Consider the following 5,000-nt stretch of genomic DNA (forward strand, 5'->3'; position numbering starts at 1 on the left):
ACTCTTTCCATGGTCCTCATCCTCAGATTGGTGGAGGGCTGGCTGCATTATACAGCATGGTTTCATGAAAAATTTTCGGTTTAGTCACACTTGGGGTTTGAGCCAACATCTTCAGGAGGTAAAAAATGACTCTGTTTACTCACCAAACAAAACAACTCCAGTGCAACTTCTACTGATGTTTTACAAAGCACAATATTTTTATTTCTTTCTTAGGAAGTTCCTGTAATTCTTAAACATTTCAAGAACTTTATGGTTCACTTCTTGTTATTTTGTTAGTTGTGTCCTGGATACAGTTTATATGTGGAGTGTAAGCTCAATTGTACACTTCAGTTTATTGCTATGTGAACAAAGGCTCTATTGCTGATATGATACCTGGTTGGCAATCTATTTAGACACAGAGATGCATGGACAGGGAACTGCGAGGTGTCCAGTGGTTCTTCCCTTCCATCTGGCTCATGAAATTGGCTTTAACTGATTTCAGTTATGTGTGTAAACAAGGATGATGTCTGAGTTTTCTTGTTTCACAGACAACCTAGAAAAAATAAAAACATTTAAGTATATTTTTAAGAGTCTAAAAATGCAGCTTTTTCCCATATTAATTTTTTTCTAGATTAATTCATTCTATATTGAAAGTTAATGAAAGTCAAGATATTTTGCTTCTAGGTGAGCATCCTAATATTTTAAGAATATTTTATTTGCTTATCTGCTTGCTATTTATTGGTCTTACTCCAGTGATCTTCTCTGGACAAAAATGCGTACAGTGAGGAACACAAGATGGGAAATGGCTTCAGATCTGCCCTTATGGAATTTGGTAGCTAGTGATAACAATGAAATCACCCCGCCTTTTAGCCTATTTTGAGATGCAAGTAACAGAAGAGTTGGCTAATGAACTGAGTGTCTTGGGACCTCTGTTTTTCTCAGGAGTACCAGGAGAGTGATTCCAGTGGGATGGGGGACTAGGGGTGTGTAGCAACTCCTCTCTTGGGAGCTGAGACCCTCCTAGAATAGCAGTTATCAGCATAGCTGTTGGACCCTGATGGCTGGGGCTGAATCCTGGGTCAACCCCTTACTAGACGTGGGTTGTGTGCGAGTTACTCAGCCTCTTTCTCTCAGTTTCCCCATCTGTGCAGTTTCCACGAGGTGGGAGGTGATTTCACACAGCAAGCACTCTGTGTGTTAGATGCCACAGCCCTGGGCCCCTCACAGCTGCCCGAGGCACAGGCAGGAGTGGTCTCCACACATGGGGTTTGGCCCCTGACAGGACATGGGCGCTGTGTGAAGCAAAGTAGGCGTCCAGACTTCTCCTGGGATCTGGCAGAGCTCCTTGGAATTCTTCCTGAAATCGTTCTTAATTTTTCAGAAACCCCCCAAATTTGCTAAAATGTCATTTTCAAATTAACAAAGAATTATTAAGCACCTATTGTGATGCTTGTCACAAAGTTCTATGCTCAGTGCTAAGCCCCGAGGACACCTGGATAATCACCAACACATTTCTAACCCTCCCTTACCTCCTAGTGCAGTAAAAAGGTTGGCTTGAATGAAAGCATTGCTTTCATGTGGGAATGTTCTAGAAAGGGAGAGTAAGCTGGGGATAAAACATAGAGGAGATAGAGGAGGAAAAGGATGACAGGTGCAGAAAAGCCAGGTTTTCCGTCTTTACTTATGAGCCATATGTACCTAATGAGGTAGCTAATAAGATGCATGTGTTGGATTTCAAAGGCACCCAGGACTCAAATTCCTAGACAAGAATGTCTCAACGGTGAGAGTCACCTGTTGCTTCTGGAAGTACTGAAGTTCATGCATCATACAGGTGGACGGATGAAGAACATTATCAGGCCAAGATTTTGGTATAATAGGGAAATGGATTTCATAAGAAAAGTATGTCATTGAAAAGAAAAAAAAAAGAAGAAGACAAAGGCCAGGAAGGAGGAGAGATAAGATGTCATGGTGTTGGGACTCTGGATCTGGACATGACGTCAGGATAGGGAATTTGGATCAACCTTCCTTCTCTCCGAGGACGAGTGGAAAGCTGCACCAAATATTTAGTAAAAGCCCTCTGGCTACTGAGTGGAGAGTGTCCGTTAGGGAGATAAGAATGGAAGCAGGGAGATAATTTATGAACATACATTATTAGGCCAATCAAGAAGTAATAGTCATCTGAACCATAAAGTTAGCAATGTAAATAAGTATTTCACTGGAATAATTGGAAGGATTTGGTAATATTGAACAGGGAAGAATCAAGAACCACTCTTAGTTTTTAATTTTGATCAAGTAGTTGGATGGTGGGCACCTTTAATGGGGAGGAGAAGATTTGAGGAAGGTCAAGTTTGGACGAGTATATGCTGAGATGCCTGTGGCATCTCCAAGGTAGATATCAAACAGTTGGATATTGTGTTTGTTTGCTAGGGTCGCCATAACAAATACCACAGACTAAGGGGTTTAAACAATAGAAATTCATTTTCTCACAGTTCTGGAGGCTGGAAGTCTGAGATCAAAGTATTGGCGGGTTTGGTTTCTTCCAAGACTTTGACTTGCTGATGGTAGCCTGTTGCATCCTCACATGGTGTTTCCTCTGTGTGTATCCATCCCTGGTATCCCTCCGTGTATCAATTTTCTCTTCTTAAGTCAGATTCTCTTCACCAGTCAGATTGGATTAGGCCTATTCAAACTGCCACATTTTAACTTAATCACCTCTTTAAAGGCCCTATCTCCAAATATGGCCAAATTTTAACTTACTGGGGATAAGGTCTTCAACATATGAGTTTTAGGGGTAGAGCACAATTTAGTCTATGACAGATAGACACACTGGGGCAGGAAATGAAGTTTTGGTTGGAGATATAAATTTGGGAGTTTTTGCATAGAGATGGTATTTAAAGTCATGGGAAAGAATACAATCAATGTGAAAGAGGGACGGGGGAGAAAGAGAGAGAGAGAGAGAGAGAGAGAGGGAGAGAAGGTGAGAGAGAAGAAAAGGGGAGGAGGGAGAGGGAGGGGAGGGGGGAGGAGAAGGAAGAAGAGAAGGAGAGAAAAAGAGGCTCTGAGAGCTCATTTATCTCTTGGAGCATAACCATAATCTTTATGAACATTATTTATGACCTTTACCATTAAGATGACAGCTAAAAAAGGAGGAGGACCTCAACTCAGAGCCAACAGAAGAGCAGCCAGAGATACGAGATGAAAACCAGTGGAATGCTGTGCCCTGAAATTCAAGAGAACATTATGCTCAGAGAAAGTGACATTGGACAACTGTGCTGAATTTTGCCAAGAGGTCTAGTGAATTCGTCTGAAAGGTCAGGAGGAAAGAGACTTTCTTGTATAGCGAGGCATAAAGATGCTAGAAAGAAATGTTGTGGAGGCATGGGCTGAGAGGTGACCAGACAGTTGAAAAGGAATGTATTTCCCTGAGATCAATTCTTGAAGAGGCTATTTTCCAAGTAGGAAGGGAAACTAAAGTGCTCACTGAACTGAGTAGGAAATTTGAGATGGAAAAAGGAAGTAGGCAACTTCATAAAGTGTGATTATGAAGTTTATTTTGGGTAAATTAAGTACAGGCAGGTTTGGGTGGATGATGACGATCCAGAGGCACTTGCAGCTGCAGTCTGTCCCTGAAATGGGCACTTAGAGGGGCTGAAGCCAAAGATGGACTACTGCTGACTACTAGGGAGAAGCATATCAGCACTGACCGGAACCAGGGTTTTCACCCACTACGATCTCATGACCATTATTCCTTGTGGACCATTAACCATCTGTGTCAGCAGGAGGTATTCTTCCAGTTTTCATAACAGATGATGGCAAGGGTGAACGTTGACAGGAAGCTTCTCTGGCTTGGGCATATTCCTGTGAGTGGGCTAAAGCTCAGACACATAGAGACGGGGAGGAGTGGGAGCCTAAGATGGAGCTGACAACTTGGGGTTGGTGTGGTTCAGCCACGCGGCCATGAGGAGGGGTAGTTCCTCGTTCCAGTCCTCAATGACAGGCCAAGTTCAGGGGCCAGGGGAGAAGAGAAGCCTGCCTGAAGATTGGTCAAGATGGCAGGCATTTGTCCAGATTGGTCAATGGGAGTTTGGGCTGTCGGGCCTGGTCCTAGGTGAACAGGGGACATCATGAGTCTTATCCAAGTTGTGTGGGGAAGGGAAGGCCTTTGCAGTGGACCACTTCCCCAAACACAGACGTGGGGGCATTTATTGACCTTCTGTTTCCTAGGAGCACAGACTCAGGTAAAGTTCAACACTGTCACTTTCTCCTGGCGTTAGCCGTCGTATCTCAGATTATTGTTACTTACACTGACTGTTTTGTTTGTTCTTTTCTCTTCTCCTATGGTGTTATAAGGAGAAAGAATGCAGCCCTCTGCTTCTGGCAGACATATGTTTGAGTTTCAGCCTTACCCACCTCTGTGGTCCAGGGAGAGACAGTTCACTTACAGGTGAAATTGTGATGTTGACGTTCATCTTTCTGTTTACTCCTGCTTTATCTTCCCACTGTGGCTCCCTGAGTCAAATCTTTCTGCCTGGACCCCTTGCTGAAGAAATGTGAGCTCCATTTCTTCCCCTTTCCTCTCTCCCTCACTTCTGAGTCACACACACCCAACACGTGCTCTGCACTAGGTTCTGTGAGATCTCACCCTTACTATAGGTTTTTTTCTTGATAGTATTAATTCTATATAATTTGTCTTTTTAAAATGCAGTGTTAAAAATAACATAGATTTGGTTATTTTAGGAAAATAAGACAGCTCATCTTTTGCATAACTCCAACCTCTGGCACTTAGAGTAATTTTAGGGGTACTCTTCAGTGTGTCTGAAATATTCTGCAATGTTTTGATAGATCAAATCATGGAGTGTTAAACATTTCCTATTCATTATCAATATAGTCTCCTTCCTGTGACACTTCACATGAATATAATCTATGTCTCATGCCTTAGAATTTATGAAAATATTCATGCCATGTTTTATGATTATACTCATATTACACAGAAAAACCAAGATTCAGGAAAAAGTCACATA

The sequence above is a fragment of the Lipotes vexillifer genome, unplaced genomic scaffold (genome assembly GCF_000442215.2).
Source record: "Lipotes vexillifer unplaced genomic scaffold, Lipotes_vexillifer_v1.1 scaffold759, whole genome shotgun sequence".
NCBI classification, from domain to species: domain Eukaryota; kingdom Metazoa; phylum Chordata; class Mammalia; order Artiodactyla; family Lipotidae; genus Lipotes; species Lipotes vexillifer.